This window comes from Frieseomelitta varia, unplaced genomic scaffold, assembly GCF_011392965.1.
Source record: "Frieseomelitta varia isolate USP_RPSP 00005682 unplaced genomic scaffold, Fvar_1.2 scaffold_30, whole genome shotgun sequence".
Lineage (NCBI taxonomy): Eukaryota > Metazoa > Arthropoda > Insecta > Hymenoptera > Apidae > Frieseomelitta > Frieseomelitta varia.
The window spans coordinates 226,946-251,790 of record NW_025110035.1 but is presented as its reverse complement, the minus strand read 5'-3'; the positions used below and the strand labels follow the sequence as shown (position 1 = coordinate 251,790).

The 24,845-nt window shown below is 43.4% G+C and overlaps 1 protein-coding gene across 3 annotated transcripts in view; it reads left to right on the top strand.

The window, feature by feature from the left end:
* LOC122529664 (protein artichoke-like) overlaps positions 1 to 24,845 on the top strand; it is a 223,628-nt gene that overhangs the window by 109,822 nt on the left and 88,961 nt on the right. For 2 of the 3 annotated variants that reach the window (XM_043655995.1, XM_043655991.1), the window contains exon 1: positions 9,073 to 9,390. The exons of the other annotated variant lie outside the window; for it this stretch is intronic. The gene's annotated coding sequence lies outside the window, so the exon portion shown is untranslated. Of the gene's footprint in view, positions 1 to 9,072; positions 9,391 to 24,845 lie in introns of those variants that run through there. 3 annotated transcript variants of the gene reach the window in all.

Here is a 24,845-nt window from a genome sequence, read left to right as displayed (position 1 = left end):
GCGCTCGAGTCTGGTGGTGTTCTGTGTAACGAGGTTAACTTGTTGTTTTGCATCAACATCGTGAAAATTCGCTCGTTAATTGGACGAAGGAGAGTTTCCCTTTTGAACGGGAAGCTTCTTCGCTCCGACATCGAGTTCGATCGATCTGTTCGGGGATAAACGTGACGCTGCGTTGACGCGACGTGATTTCGTTCTATTTCGATCGATTTGCTTCACTGAGTTCCATTTTTTTAACATTGGCGCCACGAAAGCGAGGCTCCAAGGGTTTGCTTCGTATCTTCTCGTCGTTGTATCCTTGAATTTTACGAATTCATGTAATTTAAAGACATTGAGGATAGCAAATTATCGGTTGCTACTTAACGCCAGAACTACCGAAAGTATAATGTTTGTGGCACAGAAATTAAAGTGCAAGGATCAAAAATCACTCGAGTATCTAATAACACACTGTTACAAATATATGAAATTTCCATAAAGAAAATTAGAAACTTTTGGTTGTTTCAGTATTGATAGATCAACTCTGTCTGACTAATCCTCTGGATCTCCTCCGTCTGCTAAGAAATAATCAACCTTACGATGTCCTGTGTAACAATTGTAAAAATTTACTTCTTTAATTAATTAAAAGAACAGATGTTTGAACAATTTTAACACAGCAGAAAATCCACCAAACTCGCAATTTCAAGTTCGATTTACTCTAGTCTGAAATTTTCACACTAAAGAAGAACGTAGACTGGAATGGAGTTTGAAGTCGTGGCCCGTCGAAGGTCGGTGCGTCGCGCATAGGCGTAAACAACGCCGTAAATATTCATCGTTCGCCGCCGGCGTCCAAATAAATGCGCGCGACGTCCAATTTCATATCCAATAATCCTCAAATATTGATTAAATCGCGAAGTAGCGTCGATTTTTCCATTGGTAATGGTGCTAAATTGATTAGCTACGGAACGAGCCGCGAAAACGAAAAACTGCGCACGATGCCAAGCCGCGTAAACGACGAACGGCGTGACATTCTTTTCAATACAACCTCGCTTCCAATGATAATTCAAACAGAAAGTTCCTAAGAAGAGAAGCAAGAAGGAAAATAGAAGAAGCACAGAGTGAGAGAGAGAGAGAGAGAGAGAGAGAGAAGGAGGCAAACTAGGCTGAATCAACTTTTAAACGAGTCTCGGTACGCGATCTGGTTGCTGCGGCGGAACTAATCAAGGAAAGGCGGTCTGAAGATTGCCTTAAAACCCCGTGCTCTCCGGTTACAAATCCTTCTTAGGCCGGTTGTTTCACGCCTTGAGAAACAACCGTCGCCCCGGGACGCCGTGGAACGGTAATCGATATAAGCCATAGGATTATCGCGAAGTTCCGCAGAGCGTATTCATTGGCCGGTGAATAGCGAGATGCGAGGAGCAGCTGTTTGATCATGATCCCCGACACGGCCCCATGTATTTACCGCTTTCAACTTGTTTTTCCCCGTGGCTTTCAGAGGCGGAGGCTGCTTTGAACCCCCGGCACGGCACCCCGGTCTGGCAAAGAAACAGGGCGCATCAACGGCGCTGGCTGCACCGGCACGCCTCCAACACACGCCACGTTGCGATCGAACGCCTCCGATGAGAACCCCGATCCTTTCCATTTTCTCCCATTTTCTCTTACCATCTCTGTCCGTCCGTCCGTCCGTCTGTCTGCCTGCCTGCCTGTCGCGACCAATGCGCGTTCTAGATGCATCCAATGTTTCGCCCGTGATTAGCCCGCATGCGGACAACGTTTGACCTGAGAGAGAGCGAAGTGCCAGCTAATTCGACGAAGCTGTTAATAACCATCGATCACTTCGACTGGTTAACGACATCGCGAATCATTTAGTAATTGAATTTTCCTTCTACAGTTGTATTCGATTTCAGAATGGAGGACCGAACGAAGGAGAAGAGCTTCGTGCGAAAGGAAATATTTTTCACCTATTTGATCTTTCTCGTACGTACAGTGGCTGCCAAAATCAGAAATAAAATTGTTTCTCGATCTAAATTGCTTGTACATTGATAAAATCTTGCTCTCGGCTGTAAATCTTCGTTTTTAAAATCTCTTTTGCCCCGGCCGCGTAATGAAAATTGTACTCTTCTTCGCGAAGTGTGCTAATTTATCGCCATCACCGCTCGTGACATCGTACTTCTTTATACATTTTTTCACATTATAACAACGCGAATCACTCATTAAAGGCCTATAATTTTTCTTCTTTCGAAGAAAGCTCAATTTGCTCGCGATTAATTTACGTGTCGAATTCGCAAAATATTATCACAATTCAATGGCATGCCTGTTCGCTGGAATAAGCGTAATGACAGCGTCGAATTAATAATAACGAACGGGAAATCTCCTGTTAATAAATGGAGAGGAAAGTTCATAATCACGCTTCGCGCGGAGTTTGCAGAGTTGATTAACAGGTTATAGATCGAACAGTGGGAAAAAGTGAATTTTAATTGACGCGCGCTCGTTTCTGATCGTTGCTCAAAGCGTTCATAAACGATACGTACTTTTTTCTTTCTTCCACTCTCGCTTTTTTTTTCGCATGAAACGATTTCGCTTTTACTCGTTTATTGTAGTTCGTTCAACACGCAATTTGCTAGATCAAAAAGCCTAGTCGAGCTTGAGCTCGTTCGATCAAACGTATTATTCTTATCCTCTTTCTCACCTGCTGGTGTTTCAATCAACGAACATGACATTTCGAAGTTTGATAAATATATCAAACTATTATATATTAAAACTATTTATACATTAAATAGTGGAATTTACATATTTGTATTATTTTTAGATTAGAATAGTAGAATTTACATATATTAATTTATTGTTACATTAACGAAAGTTTTCGTTCTTTGACGGTGACATGTAAGTAGAATATCTGCGTCATAGTCAGACAGCGAGACAGACCGAATCACGGTGATTTATAATCGTGTATGTAATAATTTAAAAGCTCAGCGATTTCAGCTAAACACTATTATTTCTTTGAAATCACTACTCTTGATTAACTGTATTATTAATCTCTGTCACGAAGAATGTAACGCGAGATTAAAAATTACTAAATCGAGTCGTTCAGTTGGAAATAAAATAAGACGAAACCTCGACAAGATTTCATTAATCTAACGTGAATTGCCCTAACCTGTAACGTATTACGTTATGAGATTTAGGAACGTGCAGCAGTAACTCGCAATCCAAATGTCGTAAATCACTTTGGATCTGCATTATTTTCGCAAGTTGCGTTACGCGTGTCCACGAAATCTCTCTACAAGTGTTCTACATATTATCGCGAGCAACTGTAAATCAAGGGATTCCCGTTCGATTCTAATCCGCGATCACTCGCGCGAAAGCGACCGATTCGAAACAGAAGAGGCTGACACTGGAATTCTCCTTTCCTCGAGAGTGCCGGGTCGTAAATCACGCGTGGAGTGAGGGACTGGTGGCGGTCGCGCGCCGTTACCTCGCGTCGCCGATTCGTATTCACTCGCGATATATTTTCGATCCCCGGTGTCGGCCACCTCTCGCCGATCCCCAAGGATTCCCATTAATTGTGTCGGCGTGTGCGTGCGACCGGGCCACGACGAGCTGGCACACCCCGCGTCACGCTGGCACATTTGTCACTCGGCGATCATCGAGCCGCTGTAAAATCAAGGCGTCAAACCGCGCGCGACCCTTCTTCTGCCCCGGGACCGGAAACCGGGGCAAAACGAACGCGTCCGCTCGCAAATCGTCCGCGATTTATCGCCCGCGTTACGTTCCCTCCGCGTAAAAACTACTACTACTGTCTCGCCGACGAGTTTCTATCTTTTCAGCCTTTCCATCTTCTCTCGCTGCCAAATATGACTTTTGCTACGTGTTCTCTACGAGTTTCTCCGGTCGAATAGGGTACTCTCCTGTGTGTAAAAGCCTCAATTGAACCGATCGTAGCCTAAATTTAATTAAATTTAGAATATGGTAGAAGTAGTAGGCGCTACGAATGAATCGTTCAGTGAAATATTATACACAATATAGGGAGCTAATAAATATCGCGAGGATATAATGTGAATACATATGGAATTTTCATGTTGCTCCGTATTATGCGGGATTGAAGTGTCGCTGAATCGTGCACTTGTTTTAAAGAACGGAGCCTTCAATTAAATTTTTTAATGAATCCTTTTTTGTTATGTACACGAGGACGTGAGTATACTCGAGTATACGCGAAGCGGCTACCTTCCCTTTGAAATTTTATAAATTCAAACGACTCCGCAGAGACACAGAAATCTTCAGTCCACGTCGCTTTAATTTTGTACGCTACTCTAACAATTTACTTTTCTCTTTCGTAAACTATAATCAATCGCTTACCACTATCCTTCGACGTCTCGTCCCTGCATCCTCTGCGTCGCAGTGGTAGCGCATCTCACTGCAAAACAAAAAGAGAAAATGCAATAAATTAGAAAACAAATGTGACAGTTGAGGTATAAGAATACAATATAACGAGAACTTGAAATTACATGAAGTAAGAAAGTCTCGAAAGTCTCGAAAACGTATGAGGCCAAAGTCACGAAAATAGTTGCCACGGTATTCCGAGAATCCTCTCCCGAGGTATTTCCAAATTTCACGTGACCAAGATACTTGCCGGTATAAACGAAAGGTGACTCGACGGCCACGCGATAGTGTAAGTCAGCAAAGTATCCAAAACTCTGATCTAATCGATGCCTAGGTCCAAGACCCAGGCTCCTCCGTCATCGAGCTTGACGCATCGTCGATATTTTATCGGTGTAACGAGTACGTTATGAACAAAAGCCCCCGATGGATCGTTCGAAATTGCGCGGTGTACGATCAAAAAAAAAAAAAAAGGAAAAAAAAGGAAAAAAAGAAAGAGCGATTCGAGTGGGAGCAATCGCGATTGAAATGTCAGTGTGAAACGCGCGCGGTCTCTCATCTTGACGAACGAGACTGTAATGTCGATGTTAATCGACGTACCACCGCGTCGATTCGCATCGATAAAAGTGCGTGTGCGCGTTGCTGAATTGATGTATCATAATAATTGCACGCTGAATATTTCACGATCTCTTCCATTGATAATAAAACAAACACAGTTTTCAGTTCGTGTTGTCCTGTCTCTCTTTTTCTCTCTCTCTCTCTCTCTCTCTCTCCTATGGACGAATGGGGTTTATCCTGATTTCGATCGCAACACCGTGAATTTCACGCGTAAAAACGTTGTTACGCGAGCGTTTTATCGTCCTGGAATTCCGGTTTAACGCTGGGATGAGCATCTGTCGCAATTCCGCGATCGTCGATAACTTGAGAGAATTTTTCAAGTTCGTCTGCTTTGCGCTTTGCTTGTTACTTGTAACCTCTGATTATTAAAATTTCCCCCTTTTTCCGAATTACTACATTATTTTAACAGATCGCCTCTTTCTAATCACCTTTCCTCTATCGCCCTCTCGTAAGGAGCCTTGCTACTTGTAACTGTAATTTACAGAAATGGCAACAGAGTCGGCGAACAGATGCTTTCATTAATGCTTTCATTAATATAATCAGATTTGTTACGGATGCGCTAACAATCGTGAATTAGATAAATAAAACCGTCGGATGCGCTGTTCGTGATCCTTGGACTATGTTATTACTCGCGGAAATGGATGTTTCGATTGATTGACTGCGAAATATCGAGGCATGTCTCTACAATACTGTGGGCTATAATTCTAAATTGTGTTCTAGACTGATGAAGATATACGCTAGCCATCAAATGTTTGAAAGCGCTACGTGTTTCGTGACTGGATAAAAGTTTCGGAAAAACTCCCTTCACCTTTCAAACTGAACGAAGTTTAAACAAATTTTTTTCACTTGTATCCGCGTCTGTTCCAAATTAAAACGATGAAAACTCAGCGTGAGTTCACTCCCGCTGAAAAAGTCGCAAGACACGTGTCATTTTTAATAATGTGTTTAACAAAACCTTTTCAATTGCAATCGACTTTTTTGTATAAAGTACCGTTTAATTTCGTCACGATACTTGTCCCAAGCGTCCATCGAGCACGGATAAATGAAGAGAATGAAGAAAAAGTTACAAATTCTCGGCCAACGATACTTGTTGAGTATTAATTGTATTTCCAAAATTGGAAGGTGTAAAAAATTCACGAAGCGTAATCTCTTCCTCTGAAATCTTTAAAGGCAACGTTAAAACTGAACAGAAATTATACTAAATTATCCCGAGGTTCGTAAATACGTTCCATTTTACATTCAGTCTAATTCCATTAGGTGACAGGGAAGACTGATCGGAGAAAAAAGGGAACGAAATTAGGATAGAATATATTTAGCTCGGCCGGAGCTCAGACAAGAATGTACAGTCGACAATCAACCCGGGTCTTCGTGTCTTCTCACGGTTAATTTAAACCTTCGTGATATGGAAGATACGAGGCGTTCTTTCGTCTCCGCGAGACCCAAAAAGGTTAGTAATTGCATAATCGTGATTCTCTCTAATTTTACGTTATCGTGTGGCTGATTGCGTCTAATAGTCGCTATTAAGGGCAGCGGAGATCGTTCCGATAGCCGATCGGGCAAAGTCAGAGAAATGTTCAGCAACAGTTAGAGCCTCTTGAATCACAGTGCGATTTAAGTCACAGTTGTTACAACTGGACATACTTTAACCAGATATTTCTGCAATTTTTCATCCTTGTGAACGTGTTCAGAGAAATTGGCTCTAAATAGAAATTTGTTTCGTGCGCCTGACACATTACGATTGGACACGTAGCAGATTTCCGAGAAACGCTTTTCTGAAGGAACAAGCAGAACTTGAGTAGAGATTTGTATTTTAAAAATGACGTATCGTCACTTTGGACATTTTGTATAAAATTGTACAAAGGTATTGGATTTTTGAATTTTTCTTAAATTCGTAAAAATCCGCGATACTATTGCAACTAATACTTCAAAGATTTTAACATCTTCGCATATGTCATAAAAACTGTTTTCGAACGTATAAAACTTCGGAGTTTAATTACAACCAACCTCGAACGCTTCACATATTTTTCACGTATCGCGCGCATTAAATTCCCCATGAATAGATAACACCGTGGCAAGGTATTAAACCGAGAGTATATCGCCGACGAAATAGGCACTCAGCTTCCAAAGTGCTACGCTTCAGCAGCAGCTTAAGGTAGCATGAATAGGACGATGGGTCAGGTCGATCGGCGATCCATCGGAGGGATGGAAAAGCGCTAAGGAGCCGAACGGAATAACAAAGAGACTGACTGACGCCAGACAGACAGGCAAATATTCTTCCGCGAGAGACTTCAAAGTAACGGGAATTGCGGAGCTGAACGGAGAACCGGTGCGCGAGACAGGCCAGTTTCTATTGTACGACTTCCTGTTCCGCCCGACTTGCCTGTTTCCTCTTTGCCCCGGCTTTGCGCGGTTAATTCGATGGAGATGTAGTCGAGAGAGCCTTTTCACCGGCTAGTTTTCCAGCTACCACCCAGCATTGGGTGTCAGCGATCGGTCGATTCCGACAGGCCGACTGGTCGGGACCTTTTTTTTTTTTCGCTCGAGCGGATAAACTGGCCGCGTCGGGTTTCGACGTCTCGTTGTGCCGAAATCCCGTGTGTGGGTTTAATTAAACTCCAGCTTGCAATAATTTGCATGCTACTTAAGTTTGAGGAGGGGGAACAGGGAAGAACGGGGCCCGAGACTCGATGCAATCCGCCCACGTTCACTTGTCACTAGGGCAAGTTTCCACGGCGTGTCTGAATATAGCTGGTGCTTACGGTAATAGAAGCTGCACTCAGCATCGCCCGCAACATCGTGGAAATTTCGCGAAACTAAATTCCAAGCAGCCGCCGAGATCAAAGTGTCATTAAGTCAATTCGATCGCGCGGCATGGTGGGAGGGGAGGGAGGCGGAGGGGAGCAGTCTTCGACAAATCCCGCCACGCTCCGCGGATAATCATCTGAATGATAATGCCACCGCTGCCGAAACTTCGCGGCGAAACTTAAATCCGACGGCGTATGTTTAGCGCGGGACGTACGACACGAAGTTTGTGGTATCGCAGGACTGCCTATTCCATTGCCGTTGCGTCGTATCGCCTCGTGTTATCGAAATTGGATAACACGCGAACGATAACGAAAATAATACTGACACAATCGTGGTTAACGACGGAGCAGAGGTGTCGTTCGAGCATAAATCTCGGAATGTTCTTTCGCACGTCGGTTTCTGTTGTATCGCGTGTCTGGCGAGAAAGTACGACGGCGAAGATTAAACTCGAAATTCGTACTAGCGGAGAATGTTGGCTTGGTCGGGAAACGCGAAAACGTATATAAGCAACGAAAATGTTCCTTACAGTGCTGCAAAAGTACCAAGGTGTTCGCGAAATTTGCAAGAGACTCGTCGCTCCCGTTTATTTCAGTTGTCGTGCTACAGGTGTTCAAGACACTGTCCAACGGGCATTAATTTCAAGTTCAACTTTAATTCGTCGATTAACAAACAAAAGGTTTCCTCCGTTCTCAAGAATAACTACGCCCGTGCCATGAATCGTGTTTTTCGTCTGCGTTTCAACAGCGTAGCTAGCTCGAACCAATTGCCATCCAGAACGAAAGATATCTTGGAAACTTGGGCATCGAAAGGAAGAAGGTACGTGACTCGACCGTTCTCCTTCGTTCGGAAGGAGCTTCCTTCCCCTGTTCGAAGGCACTCGTCGTTCTATAAAATGACCAACGAAAAACCAGCAACGTTGGAAAAATCCCCATTGAACACTTTCTCTCTTTCTCTCTCCCTTTCTCTAGAGGATAAATTCAGTCTGCCGACGAGTCTAGTCCCTGACTGGTAGAACGAACCGAAAACTTTTACCCCGGCAGACTCGAAACACGAAAGGGACTGCAACATCCAGAATCTCTGTTCCAGCTAGCCTCGCAGAGAACAGAGGGTCGACGCGAGAGAAGAGCGGCGAGCAACAAGGGAAAGGGTTGTTCCGGCAAGCGGTTCTACCATGCAGTCAGCGAACCACCCCGCCATCCAGCCGATCGGCCAACCACGCAGTAGGGAGAGTCAGCGACGAGTCAGGCGGCCGACCGAGCGACCGACCGAGCGCCAGTCTAGCGTGGGCGCACGTCGCGGCACCACGTGTACTCTCGCGTCGTCGATCCTCCTCGTCGTCGATCGACGAAGTTGCTCCCGTCCCCGTCGTCGTTTCATTTTGCGTTACATCCGCAACGTCGAGACACATCCGCGGAGAACTTTCCGTCAAATGCTTCGTCGTTTAAAAAAATCTCTTTGTCTCCGCCTTTTCTTTTACTTTCTCTCTCGCTGTCTCTCCCTCTCGCTCTCGCTCTCTCTCTCTTCAGTTAGACGATCACGAATCGATCGTCCGAGTGGATGGTGCTGTGATTAATCAACGTGTGTACGCGAGTTCGCCCCAACCGAAGGATCGCCGAGGAGGTAAACACAGTAACAAATCGATGAATAACGCATCTTCCGTATAAACGTGATTCGATTAAGCGAAGACACGTGCTGTGCGACGAGCGTAACTCGCAAGAATTAGAGGCAAGCGATGCGATTTAGTGGCGGCTTTAGATCGGGAAGGGTCCAACGGCGAGCATTATCATTAAGCATAACCGACCAGAGACGCGTGCCGCGAATGAAATTTACGGATCCATTTTCGGCTCTCGATTGGAAAAGCCGAGTTGTACGACGTGCGTTGTCGCGGTTTTCGTTTCAACTTGGCTCGCGTTCACCCTCGATGAAAGGTGGGAAGGTGCCGATGCGACGCGACGCGTCATCCTGTCTGCGGTATCGTGACGCGTTTCAATTCGCTACTTCTTTCCTCTTCTCTCTCTCTCTCTCTCTCTCTCTCTTTCTCTCTCTCACTCTACTTTAAAGAGGATGTAATCCTATAGTCGGAATTTCGCCTTCTTTCGCTTTTGTGAATAGTTTCATCCCCTCGCTTAGCGGCTCGCTGCTAAAGGCCTTTTTCACTGAGAGCGTAACCGAGATCCCCTGGAAGGAAATGGCACGAATGGCAAAAAGCAAAGCGACCCGTGATTCGACGAAATGGTCGAGTCGCACTACTCGCCTACGCGGTTCTCCGACCGGTTTAAGCGTACTTGTACGCCAGCTTTTTCAAACTTCTTCCGCCACTGTGTTCGCCATTGTACGTGCTGTGCACGCGAGTATTTCAGCGCGAGCGTACCCCAGAAATCAATTCGGGGTGCCGCGCTATCGCGCGATAACGTTTCACACCAGCCAGCTCCCGCCCGTCGTCGACTCGTACTACTTAAACGGCCCAATTTCCAATCTGTCCCCGTTTAAATTATTATTTAAATCAACTTCCTCTATAAAAATTCATCGTCGCTGCGACTGTTTGCCTCGAGAGGGAACCCGGCACACGTCAGGAAGCGATCCGATCGTTTCGATCGATCGAGGTTTAATTGGTCACTGACCGTTCCGTGTTTCTTTCCCGTCTCTCCAGCTTCAACCAGAAAATAATCACGTCGCGTGATCGGCTCTTATTAAACGCGGCCAGCCTTTTAAAGTGAAAATATTCCGCGAGCAATCCTCCAGTTCCTTCGATTCGTCGTGCCCTCAACACTGACACACTTTCTTGACCGTATCCCGCCGAAGGTTTCCCTGCTTCTTCGTACTTTTTTTCCACGAACTTTTTTCTAGAATACGCGGAGACTTTTCCATCGCCGTTCCTCGAGCACAGAATTCCGTTCGTCTCGTTCATCGAGGACGAAGGAAAGAGGAATCGCTTTGCTGTTGTCGCGCGGTGGCTACGACTGATCCGCACGCGAGAACGCAATTCTCGTTCGACGACAGGCAGCTGCACTTTTCTTCCATTCGTTTCTTCTCGTCATTGACTTCGTCTTTTCGATTCGAACCCGGGCATCGATCGAACGAAGGTTGGCTAGCCTGGCTAAGCCCGAGCAATTAGAAGTACCGGCTGGTCCGAGCGACGTTTCGAGTCGCGCTCGATAGAAAGGAAGGTGACTCCCGTCCGATACCAAAAAGTTGACGTCGCAATTCTATCCTCCCCCTCCCTACCCGCTGGTTCACCGTTACAGTCGATACGTCTATTCACCGTTCGCGTTCATTCCGGGATCGCTACTCGAGATTAGAAACACAAATCACTAGCAGCGATCGCGCTGGCCGATCGCAGTCAGCGTGAGACGAGACGAGACGAGACGGTGATGTATCTCCCCGCCGATAAAAATATTGGCGTCTCGTCCGACGCCGAAAGGGAAATTTACAAAACATTTTCAGTTTGAATAAAGCTTAATGAACGCTTGGACAGCGTTCGCTGGGACGTTCTTTCTTTTTTCATTGCGATCTGTCGGAGAACAATTAGGAAGACATTGTTTCCTCAAGCCTCTGTTCTCTTTCGCACATTAGACTCGGAAGAATTAACATCACGTAATCTTATTAATTAGTACGTGAGTCTGATATTTAACTTTCGCTGGCGACCAGAGGATAATTAAACGATCGCCAACGAAATTGAATTATACTCTGAATCTGAGAATGATTGATTCAACTCTAAGCTGTTGTAGTCGCTCGCGATACGAAAATTGAGGATCAATATGTTTACTGCGCGGTGAGCTGCTTCGAAAGAGACAGCCAGTCTATTTTTAGCATCCTCGTGTTCCATTCCTTCGTTTTATAGCTCATCAGAAGAGAAACCACCGAGTGTATCCAGCTGAATGATTTAGCATTGAAACTTGTTTAATTTTAGGAATGGATAAATATAGCATACGTGTAGCGGGAGGGGATCGAAACGGGACACGGATTGTCGACACGTCTGCTCTAAAAATAAAGTAATGAAATATCTTTATCACTGCTTGTTACACTCGGTGTGTGCCGAGTGTCATGTTTCGCATGATTCATCGCACCGAGGGCGTTATTGATTCGGTCGCGCTCGCAATTCGTAAATCTTTCGCGCGAAAGAGTTCCTACGGGGGGGCGATGTTTCGAAAAATATCGTCGTTTATTAATTATCAAACGATCGTCGTGTCGGCTACTTGACACTAAAACTAAACCAAGATTGAAATATAAAACTTCAGAGAAATCAAAGTGCAAAGATTAGAAAGAAGATTATAACACAATAAAAAACGCAAGCTTTTATTTACACGGAGTGAATCGCCTACTTAAACATCATATTGTATGGTTGATGCACTGATTGAAATTTTCTTTTCTCGCAATCGTATTAAAGATTACGCTAAATGCTATTATTTAAAATAAGAGCTATTTGAATCGGTCTATCAATAACACATTGATTAACCCTTAAATGGATTTCTAACTTTCATTCGATTTACACCGATATAATGAAATAAAACTCTAAAAGATTTCAAGGTATTGAGACTTTAAAGTAGATTTGAAAGTTAAACGTTAAAGTTGTGACATCAGTATATACGGTAGAAATTTTAGTTTAAAATTAGACGGAGCTGCAGCGACCCAAGTGGCCATCGAGTTAGATGGTTCGTCGTGCGGATGGTTCACCGTATGGAAAATTACGAATTAGTCGGTTCGAGCACTTTGATAACACCGGTATTAAAACTCGAAACAATTCGACTTCATCGCGGAAAATTCACGTCGTTTCAACTTCGATAATGTTCGTAGCATTCCTGTACAACCTGTACGACCGGCGAGCTTTCTCGCGAGTTCCATTCGTGCTCAAAAATAATGGAATCATCCGAATAATTGCGAGAGAATGGGTCGACAGCTGACGGCGCGAGATCAGATTTCTTCTCGGTGGTTCTCGCTCGGGAATTATTCATGGACAGAAAGGAAGAATCGTAACGACGTCACCGTGAAATGGAGTCGAAGTTGTACGGTGAGAGAACAGAAGAGAAAGGACGTGGTACAAATCATGGGTAGATGTGACAGAGTTTTATTTCGTGGCAAATTAATGATGTACCGAGAGATTTATGGCGGATCGCTGTTCTTTAAAAATCGCGTGACAAATCTGTCGTTCCGCGCGACGACAATAAAAGGCAGAACTCCCCGCGCATAGCTGTTAATTGACAGAAGATCGTGAAAACAGCCGAGCGTGCCAGCGAATTTCATTCGAACCGTTTTCGGTAACGAGTAATTTTCGCCTGGGAACGCGCGCGCTTCTTTCGATGGAAATTCTCGATGCGTGAAACGCGAATTTTTCGCGATATCGCCTCCGTGATAACAATAAATTTCAAATCTTGCATCGTTTATTTCTCGCCGCCTCCGACGACCTGTGCGAACGAACAAGCGCGTTCACGCGTGATTTTTTAACAAATTATCATTTCGTTCGATGATACTCTCCTTTACGCGAAATCAAAGTAACTATTCATTCTCTTTCTCTCTCTCTCTCTCTCTCTCTTTCCTCTCTCGAACATGGAAAGAATTTACGATGCTAATGAACAAACGAGCCAATGGTAATGGTAATTACGATCGCAAATTAATCATAGACATTCGTTACGAATATGAAATGCTACTATTTAAACGACAATAATTTACTCGCTGATTATAAATATTCAAACGTTTTGCCTGTGCACTCCATTAATTTAAGCAGAATGTTCCGCATATATTATTTATATAAACGGGAGAGGGATATCATTATACCTCTCCCGTTTTACCTCTAACCGGGGCGTAAAAGGTGCTATTCTTCGGGAATTTTCAGTTTTCCCAACGTTCTGCAATTTTACGTCAGCCTCTCTTATCGCGAACGTCACCGTGGGTATGTCACGTTCTGTCAGATTCCGCCGAAACGAAAATTTAGTTTGATAACAGAAAACTAGACAAATTCTGTTTCACGCGACAAGTCATTACAGTGTAAAGTTGTCGTATTCTCTTTTCCCGGTACAGCGAAACAAAATTTAAAAAAGAAAAAGAAACGTGTTGAAGAGTGTTTCTTTATAAGTGTGTTATTCGTCCCGTGAGTGTAATAATGAACGTTCATTGTACGACTTCCTTTCGCACGCGCAAAGGCGCGCTCGATAATTGTCGAACCTTTTTCATAAATGTAACGATGAATAATTCAATGATCGCGTAATTCTTTCTGCAGGTGCAAACGCGTTCAACAATTTGAATTGCAGAACTTCTGTTTCGTAAATGTAATAACGCACGCGCGTTCAGTGATTGCGTTACATTTTCTATTTTTTTTTTTTTTTTTTTTTTTTTTGATTTGGAAATGAAATGCATATTTGATGTTCTACGTGAAAATATTGGAATAAACAAAATTATTAATTCGTGAGATGCGGTGACGAGTTAAAGTTTGAGAGGCAAGGTAGAGGTAAGCGACACAGTAGAAGACAGTGTATCACAAAATTCATTGAGTTTTTATATCGTGGAGAACATGAAAAACAAATCAGATCTCTAAGACTGACTCTGTTTTCTCCGTCACTGTAAGTGAAATCACCTGACCGAATTTTTTAATGTTAAAACAAGAAAGTTTACAGCAAAAAGTGTTTCATTAGGTGGCTTGACAATGCTCGCGCTGGATGAACAGGCGTGGTACACTGATAAATAGCCGCGGAGCAAAAACGAGGAGGCATCGGTGAAACAAAGGAGGCCTGACTCGGTGAACCTCGAAATTAATGTTCATCGAAGAAAGGTAATCGAACGTGGTGGTGGTTGGTATCGGTAAGGGAATTACAGGCTTGCGAGGGTGAGGAGGGATGTAGGAGAATTCAGCGGCGCGGTTGTATAACCAGATCAAATGCTACGACTCTCGATGGAGCCACTCAAGCTCAGGTTTGCTCTCGGTATCGTGTGCATAGAGGCACGAAACAGCGGATTTGTCGTGCACACGTCTTGGACAGGGACAATGGGACCTCGGCTCTTCACGGTTAATTGGAAAACTAATCCTTTACGAGACTCGAGAAACAAAAACGGCCGTGGAGGAAAGAAGTCACGAGATGGGAATGAAATTCTTCTCGATACTATAGTTCGTTAATTTTCTCGACCGACGAAGACGAAGAATTTTCCTAGTGGTTCCACGGCGATGCGAACGAAGGCAAACATCCAAGAAGGCATCGGCCAACGGCTTTCTTGGCCGAGAAATGTTTCGCCGAGAAAGAAAAGGATTTAAAAGAGAAAAAACATCGTGAGCGAACGCGAGTTTCGCGACCTCTTTTCAGCGAATTCTGTGAAAAGGGATAAATTTATTTTTTAGTTCTCAAAGGAGGACGGTGGTAAATTCGTGATTTCCTTTTGTCAACCGTTTCTGCGAAAAAGAATGAATTTATTTTTTAATTTCTCAGAGAAGAATGACAGAGAGCAGTAAATTTTTGGGTTGGTTGAGTACTAAAGAGTCGTTAACTTCAAATGGATGACAACTTTATGACAGATAGCATGAAATACAAGAATTATACATTTGTAAGGTATTGCTTCGAACAAATGCACCTATAATTTATCACAATTTATCACTTTCCGTGGATAATGTTTTATGTTCAGGTGTAAATATCTGGAAAATATTTCATGAATTTGTTACAAAGCTGTGGTCACTTAAGGTTAACGGTTATTAATCTCGTTTCTGGATAAATGTCGGTGGTTTTACAATTCTGTGGATCTATAGAAAGATACCTTGCAAATATTTTTGGTGCCTAAAATTGACTATTTTCTAACCTAATCTGATCTACTCAAATGATCAACAGTTGAATTTAATTCCGCGGTGATAAATTCGCGATCCCTTTTTGTCAACGATTCCACAAAAAGAAAAAAGAAAAAAAGAACAGATGAATTTCTTTTTTCTTTTGGTTTTTCAAATTTCCACCAACGATAAATTCAAATTGTGATGAATCGAACGTGATACCACGAGGAGAATGAGTACCTATACACCGGTGAACAGACGCGCGTTGGGAACGGATGAGAAGACTCGCGAAAGAATGAAAAATGAGAAGGTGGGGGAGATAGGAGTAACTCCGCGTCTAGTATCGATTGCCAATTTAAATGATAATCCCGCGAAAGACGGTGATCTTGTTCCCTGGTGCGGTCTGCGCTCGATTTCGATGATAATGCCGGCCGGAAAAACGGCCTCGCCGTTACCAAACGAAAGCGAGAACGTTCCGTCAACCGCTTCAAAGAAATCGATTGCTGCTTATATCAACGTTCCGTCGTCGACCCATCTGCCGCGATACCACGGGAAGTTTTAAATGCGACCAGTTGTTCCGCGAAATTTCACCACTTGTCGCACGAGAGTCGCGGAAACCGGCTACGAGCCATGGGAAATTCTCAATGAAGACCGAATTTATCGGTCGTGAAGGCGTTTGTTTCCTTTTTACGATGAAAATTATAAGGAGCTTAGTTGGCGGAGAGTCGCGAGACGAACGAGAGTGGCGCGGCGTAAAGCGTCACGACGAATTCCGTCGACAGACAATCGAGTCGTTTCCATTGGTACGAGGAAATTCGTTAAACCTTGCTCTCCGTGTTGTGTTTCCAACCGGTAGAAAAGCTCCGCTTTAAGCGATTCGGTCCCCTGTTTACAAAGAAGGCTCTCTCTCTCTCTCTCTCTCTCTCTCTTCCTGCAGGTTGCGACGAAAATCTCAGACACGAGAATTTGCACCGGCGAGGTCGCGAATAAATAGGTTTCGCCCGTTGGTCTCTGCTTTGCGCGCACAACTTAAAATGGTCGCTCGACGTCGCGTCTCAGCCTGGAATTTCTTAATTACACAACTAGACGATTCTTTTCTGGCAAACCGCGCCTCTGTCAGACTGTTATTCACCGTGCTCCGCCGGACATTTACAACGATATCGAGGCAGCCAAGCTATTATTCTGCGAATAGAGCAAACTTTTAAGACCAATTTCCTCCTAGTTTCTCCGAATATGCCGCATGCATTCGAAATTGATTCGACGAGGAGAGAGGGAATTTTTTTTCTCTCATAGACTCGATGGTTTGGGTTAGGTTTGGGTTAGGTTTCTTCGTTAGAGCCGAGATGGCGTGATACGATCGTAGTTGATATTCGGGACCGACGCGATCAGTTGCGCGAGATGTCTTTTCGATAACGCGCCGGGACGAAAAATATTCGACAAAACCGGGAGATTTCCGCATGAACGATGAGCGAGACAACGGCGACGTTGCCTCGCTCGACGTCAGCCATCGATGCGATATTGTCGATACGGCTGTCGCGACTACCGACGTCGAGGTAACTAAGCTCGAGGCTGTCGCCAAGAATCTGAAATCGTTAAACAACCGGAGGCCATTTCCCCGATCGAAGGATAGATGAGACAGGAAAACAGAAAAGACAGAAGAAAAGGAAGAAAAAAATGAAAAATCAAATGAGAGATCGAATTCCATCGAAGCCGTTTCATACTGACAATGCTCCGAGTTGTGTGACAAGAGAGAGAGAGAGAGAGAGAAAGAGAAGGGGAAGCGGCTTTCAACCATGGGATAGTTATTAAAGGGAGGTAGTTTTAGTTGCCCTAGTAACTTGCTCGGCAAACGCGATAGGGTTTTAATGTCGACCGAGTTTCTAACTAACTGATTAATTCGCTCTTCTGCGACCAGTTCCCTCCTGCTTTATTCACTGTCAAAGAACAATTTCTAATGCCGGGGACGGGTCGTTTGCTGACTTATTACGACCTCGTGGTTCATCGCGATTGATCGAGTTTGGAATCTATATGTGTGCTGAGTAATATCTTGAGAGACTGTAATCATCGATTTCGGACTCGGGATTGTAACGAAACGATGATTTTTGTTTCGCGATTTTGTTTGCTATTAAGATTTTACGAAATTCCACGTACATATAATTATGTTACGTACTACTATCCAAAATTTGGAACCAGTTTTGAATAAAATCATGTTTTCTGACAAAATAGAGACGAACTTGGACATGTACGATTCTCATCCAGCCATGTGTAACTCAAAGTACCTGTGTTCCGAAAAAAGTGGATATGGAAACTGTAGTTTGGTAGACTTGGAAACTTCGACCAAATATTCATAAGATATTGTCAAAAATAGCAATCGTTCGATCCGTGTCGCTAATTGTGCAACGAGAGTGTTTGAATTCGTCGTGCGATATTTTCCATTGGGACGATCGTGCAAGGGAAATGGTAAGAAAGTAAAAAATTAATCTACGCGGAGAGGCTGAAACGCGGCGCGATCGACGACACTTGGTGAAACTCATAAAACAGAATGCTGGCGCGCGCACTCGACTTTTCGCGATTCACGTCAGCCGCATGATTTTACAACAAAATTTTCATCCGCTTTCACGTTTTTTGCACTTGACTCGTATAAACTGCGCAACTCGGCCGCGCCGCGAATGTTCGGTATTAAAAAAGAAAAAAAAGAAAAAAAAAGGAAAAACCCATTGAAATTGATTGACGTGATTCGCGGCAGAAGAGATAGGAAAGAGAGACACCGGCGCCGTTTCGATAATGTTTTAATACCAACATCGAGAGAGAGATAGAAACGTGACTTTGCAGTTCGATACAGGAGAGAAAAAAAAAAAAACAAGAATTATTGAAAATCGATCGGGAACAGCCTCGAGTTACAGCCATCCTGCTTTCTAACGATTCGATCGAGTATGTGCTTCTACCGTTTGGCGGTACACGTGTATGGGGGGAACGAAAACGATCTCGAAACGCCACAAGATGCGAGACGACATCGTTATGGTACGTCGCGTCGTTAAAAAAAAAGTCGATGCAACTTGTCGCGACGCGCGATTATTAATTACCGTGACGTAAAAAGGAACGAGGAGAAATATTTCAAGTCAACGCACACAGTGGCCAAATTAAATACTCTGGAACGTGGACAAACTTGTCAAGAGATATTTCCGTGGATTTTTTGATACCGCTGTAGCTTTCTTGTATGCTATTAAATTTATTTATATCAAGTGACACAGAGTGGATACAATTATTTGTAGCAGAAATTAAAAACTTGATATGATTATGTAATATTTAACAGTGATACTTTAATGCTTGTAGTATTATTACTAGACTGTGGCATATTTACGACAACTCACACATTTACGAGTGTAATTTAAAACAATAGAACTTTGGTGGAAAATATTTTTAATCGCTAAACTTTGGACATATTTTTATTCGTTCTATGTAATTTTGCGTTCTGAAACTCCCATGTTAATTCTTGTAGGAATATCTTCGATAATTTCGTCAAGTTCATGTTTCCCACGTAGAATTAAAAATAAAATTAGCGACGATAACATAAAATAAGTCTCGCCAGCATCGTTGTTCGGCCCCAGAGTTTCCCCCTCGGTAATCGTATTAACTAACGAAATCTTAAAATTTCAGTGACCGTTACCAAAAAGGATTTGGTTACTTTACCTACGAAGCTTCCAACGGAGAACCATTGTGAAACTCGTTCAATCCACTTTGACGAAATTTTCGACGAGCCAGTAAATAAATAAATTGAAGTTTCCATTCGAAAGATGTTCGTAGCCCCGAAGTAGGTGTAACGTTAGAGGTTGTAAAAGTTAGGGAAATTTCCACGCATTAACATATTATAACTTTCGGCCAAGCCCCAGAGACGTTGCGCGCGAGAATCGCGAATTCCTTTTAACGCCAACAGTTAAACTCCTAAATTCGTTTCGAAATTCTCGACCGGTAGGTGTGATAGGGAAAAAAAAGAAAATATCTGGTTTGACGTATATTCGCGGATAACTGGAGATTAAAATGTACTTTGTATGGACGAGGCGAGAGTTTCAGCATTGTTACGCGATATTTAAGCAGTTCCTGGGGCGAGACGTTGAAGAATAGAGTTGGCTAGAGACCACGCGACTTATTCCGTAAGAAAGAAATGCAGAAAGATTAACCTCTCGAGCTTCGTACATTTTCACGCGTCAGTTCTTTTTTATTGGTTTATAAAATTTTATATTGTCATCATAAAGACATAATTAAAAACTGAAAGTTGGATCGAAAATTCAGATATTGTAATATTATTGTTGCTTTAAATTTTAAACTCTGCACATTTCCTCTAATTTTTTATCTTCAAATTTTCCATGAAATTTATAGTATAATAATTACAATCGATCATTTTGATGGATTCGTCGACCCCTTGCGATGCACTGTGCAAACGCTTATGAGCATCAATCTCCCGAAGATTTTACTTCAGCCACTGTCAAATTTCACTTTTACTTCTCGTCGTCAAAGTTAACGAAGAACGGGTCGCGAAGTGTTGAAGAAACTGAATTCTAAAACTTAATTATCCTCCGAGTCGTTGATTTATCCGTGCGTAATTAAAAGCACGAGAGGGTGAAACGATAACGTGTCCGCAGGAATGCCGGAAGGAGACCTGTCCTATATATTCTTGCCCTTCCTCCCCCCACCGTTAACGCGTTCATTAAACCTAACGTACATACGTCGAACGTACGACGCGCTTTGGTGTGGCAAGAATCATCCCCAAGTGGCAAATACGTTCGCGTTTTGGTGCACGATTCAGAATACGAAATCATCGTGCAGAATCACGGATCGTTGATTCCGTTCTCACATATATACTTTGACGTACAAAGACTGAGAGATCCGAGATCTCTCAGATGACAATTAGCGCTAGACCATTGAAAATTGCGATTTAAGTTGCTACAAAGAACACGTGGCTGGAGGTTCTAACGAGGCAAGATCGCAGCCCGAAGTTGGCCGGAGACAGGATCAAGGCGAGGTCGGTTTTACAATAGTTAGATAGAATCGACGGAAAGCCGCCTCCGCCTGGGACGAAGAGCGGGCGGCGTCTCTCTCTCTCTCTCTCTCTCTCAACTTGGAAAGCACACCTTCGGGGTCGTACAATGTCAAATATTCATAGCAATCTGCAGAGCCTCGGGCAGACTCGAGCCAACTATATTCAGAACTACTCTAGCGAGCTCGTAGGCTGTTGCATTTGCCAGCGAGAAACACTCGCGACGAATCAAAGACGGGGAGAAAAGGTGGGGAGGGGCGAGAAGATGGATGAAGCGAAGAAAAGGGGGAGAAAAAGAACGAGGAGGAAGGTGAGGACAGGGCTTCAAACAGGTGCGATGATGAGGACAAAGGTAAACTCGGAGATTGCTCCGCTTTCCATTAAATCACCAGAGCTGTACCGGATACACCGCTCGCTTCAACGAGCAAGCGACTACCCGTTTAATAGTGTACACCGACACGAGTGCACGAGTGCACGAGTTGCGTCGTGGTCGCTGTTAACCGTATTCCGCGGCCAGCGACGCAACGCATCGTGCTCGATTAACCTCGAACGTCGGGATCCTTGGAAGAAGGACTATTTAACGACGACGGGGAATTTCAACAGTGCGCCGCACATTTTCCGAGTTACCGGATCACGCGTCATGTAGAACACAGCATTGTATTTCGACGTCCACGTTGTTACGAACGTGAGAATGTAAATTCGATTTATTTACGAGAGGCAATATTTTCGTAGCTTCGATACTTTAATGTAATAACGAATGATATCCGCGATAGGGCATACGTTTATCCTCGATATCAAACAAAAGGACGCATATTGTCACATTTGAATTTTCAGTACAAATTCAACGAAGAGTTTAATCCGAGCTGTAACAAGAGACAACGAATTTATAATGGTGAAATATTTCTCTATCGTGAGACAGTATAACGAAAAGAAAAAACCGTTTCATCGGCTTGACCAATTGTATTTGATCCTAGCTACGGCGACAGATAGAAGGATTAATAGTAGGTAAATACTCTGTGTCGCAAAAATGTTAGAAACGTAATAAAAATAGAAATCTGTGTCTAAACATTTCTGCTCGGTAAATAAGAGTCAATGATTATTACGGAGAGTAGCGCACGATATTAGGTTGTGGTTCCAGTTACGGAGAGGATATTTGGAACGACAGAAACTACTGCATTTACGACGAAATAGGGGTAATTGTTAATTTGGAGTTGCAGTGGATTGCCATCCATATATATTTGACAAATGTGGCCAAATTGATAGACGAGATATGGCAACGGGATGGCCAAAGTGAGTAAAGTGGTTGCTTCATAACTTCCATCGATCAGAATTTCGAATCCCGGGGTGCTTCGCGAAAAAAAAAAAAACGAGTTTCAATCGTTTTTCCTCTCGAGTGTTGTCCTCGCTGCAACCGGCGAGTGTTTTTGGAAACGTGAACTCTGATAAAAAATAAGTTATTGAACAATTTTCCATAGAAAATATACTACCGAACTTTTAAAAAAAGAGGAAAAAAAAGAGTCCTTTGACGCTGTATATCCTTCGAAAATACCGAGTTAAGAAAAAAATGTGTAAACTTTGTCGATGCGAGAGGATACTGATGAATGTTGCAGATATATTTTCATTTAAACTCCACCACCCATAAAAGTGTGTAAAAAGAAGGAAATGAATTTCGCAAACTTTACAACGCTTCAGAAGATACAAAATATTTACGTCATCCAATCCTACGTATATTGTGAAAAATACAGGGAACTAAAGAGAAGGGGAACTTAGATGAAGGATGAAAAAATATTATAGATCTGTCAAACGTCGGTCAGATTAAAATTAAGTTCAGGCTAAAAAGACATAGAGAGAAGAAAGCAATCTTGGAAAGTTTATAACATTCCAAAAATCGAGAAGCATGTCTTATTGTAAAAGAGAAACATAGAAAAACTAGAAAAGATGACGAGTATATTTAATATCACGAATTTCCCAGACTTTAGTTAGAGACATATATTATTAAATTAAAACACAGTCAAAAATATATTCTAAATATACTGAAGATCCTATGAAATTACCAAAGAAAAAGAAATATATATATACATGCAAGAGCCAAAGAAGAAACACGTCGAATGAAACAAAATTCCACGTTGCGAAAACTCGACCTCGGGAAAAGGGAATTAAATGGAAAAATCATGTCCGATAGTCACGTCAGTTGGCGATAACGAGCACGTTCGAGCTTTGTGATTTATGTATTCGTCCGCGTGCCCCGATCGTCGACGGGCTCCGGTCGAATTTAAAAAGCAACGACGCCCTCGACGAGAAAACTAATTTGATCCCGCGTTGTCCATCCCGACAATCGCGTGCTCGCTAGCGAAAAGAAAGAAAAAAAAAGAACTTTACCGGTTTCATTGGATTTTAATAAAAGTTTGTTAAACCGCCGTTTGATATCGGGCTCCGATCGTTTTCATATCCTTCGACACGTTGCGGGACCACCGTCTGGAGCCTGAGCTGCAGATATCCCGTACTGTGTTTTTCCACGTCGTCTGAAAATGATTTGCACGTTCCGGCTGTGCTCGGCTAGCCGCCCGTTTGAACGTGCAAATTGGAAAGCGACAAACGGCGGCCCGATATGCATAAATCACGGCCGGATTCAATAAGCGAACTCATTGTCCCGTCAACACTTAGCTGCTTCGAATTGTTTGCTGCTTTCTGTCTGGGGAATTTCGGCCCGTAACTCAATGAAAAGCAAATTAACCTCCCGAGTCAAAGGGAAAATCTCGTTTACGCTAATCTTGCTTGATTTATAGGATTACGGGACTTCTTGCGCGAGATACAAGAATGAAGTCACGTTAGGCAGACTTTTCTTACTTTTTTCTTACCTCGGTAATCCATGTTTGAGTGGCGAGTCTCTTATCTCAAGAGAAGGTAAGCTGTGCATAGTCATTGGAATCGGGTGGACTTCTTACGAAGCTTGAAACTTCGATTCAACGAGGACTATCTTTGTCCAAAAGTCAACGCTCGAGAGAATTTTTCTTTGAGGGAAGCAAAAACGACAGAAACTCTCAATATGACTTATAAACTTATATTGCTCGAAATGTCGGTAGCTTGAAATGTGTGGCCGTTTATATTATCTCGGCATGTAACTGTAGCTGATTTCTTGAATTCGTTCAATAGACATAGCAATTCTTTCTAGCCTCATATAAAAATCAGATCATGTAGAAACGCATGACGACGAACAATCAACAACAGGACACTTTGATACTTTGCCACAACGAGACACTCTGCACGATTTTTTGAAATTACGCTAGACGAACGTGAGAACAGAACGTTGACGTAACGTAAAAATTAGGTAACTCGCGAACGGGTATCTGTCTCTCTCTCTCTCTCTCTCTTTCTCTCTATTTCTCTCTCTCCAACCGATGAAAGCGTAATTCTGGAGCCGTGTCGGCGAAAGGTTAGTTCGCGGCTGAAAAAGAGGATTGTTTCAGCCGATAAAAGGTGGAAAGCTTCTTTTCGTGTCGAGTTCGCCGGGCTTTTAATAAGTTATTACAACAGGGCCTGGCTCGCGGAATATTCTCCGAGGCACGGTGCTTATATTTTTCCCCTCTCCTTTCGAGCCGGAAGACCATAAAAATCGCAAGTCAGGCACAATCTCTCGGCGAGTCGTATATTCGCGGCTCTGTTCGTCGTTCCGCGACGACAATCCGCCGGGGAAACAGGCGAAAGGCAGGGAGGTATAATACGAATTCCCATTGTAAATCCGGGCAAGATCCTCTGGAAGACGAGCAGGTCCCGGCTACGGGGCAGAGAGGATGAAAGACAGTTCGAAAGACCTTTGCTCACCTCTCTCTCTCTCTCTCTCTCTCTCTCTCGCCGTCTATCGAGAATGAAGTCGAGAATAATAAAGAAAGAGAGCGAGGGGGGAAGAGAGAGGGAGGGGCAAAAAAAAAAAAAGACGCAAGAGAACGACGAGGCAGAGAAAAGAGAGGAGGACGCGGCCTGCGGAAAGATGGAGGGAAGTAAAAAACGAAAGAGAGAAAGGAAAACGCCGGAATCACAGATTTAATAAAGGCTGCTTGAAAGCGCGCTAAGCGAAAACCGATTTCATTATAATGTACCCCCACCGACGCCGATCTATTCCTCACGGATGCTGACTGCCGCGAGATTTCACCTCCCAACCCACCCCCCGTTCCGCTATTTTCTTCGTCGAAGCCTTTCTTCAGCCCCCCTCCCTCCCTCTTTTAATTTCGTGGCTCGCAAGAGCCAAAGGAATTACTCGCGCGAGTAACCCGTATGGTCAACTCGCCGGACTCACTCTCG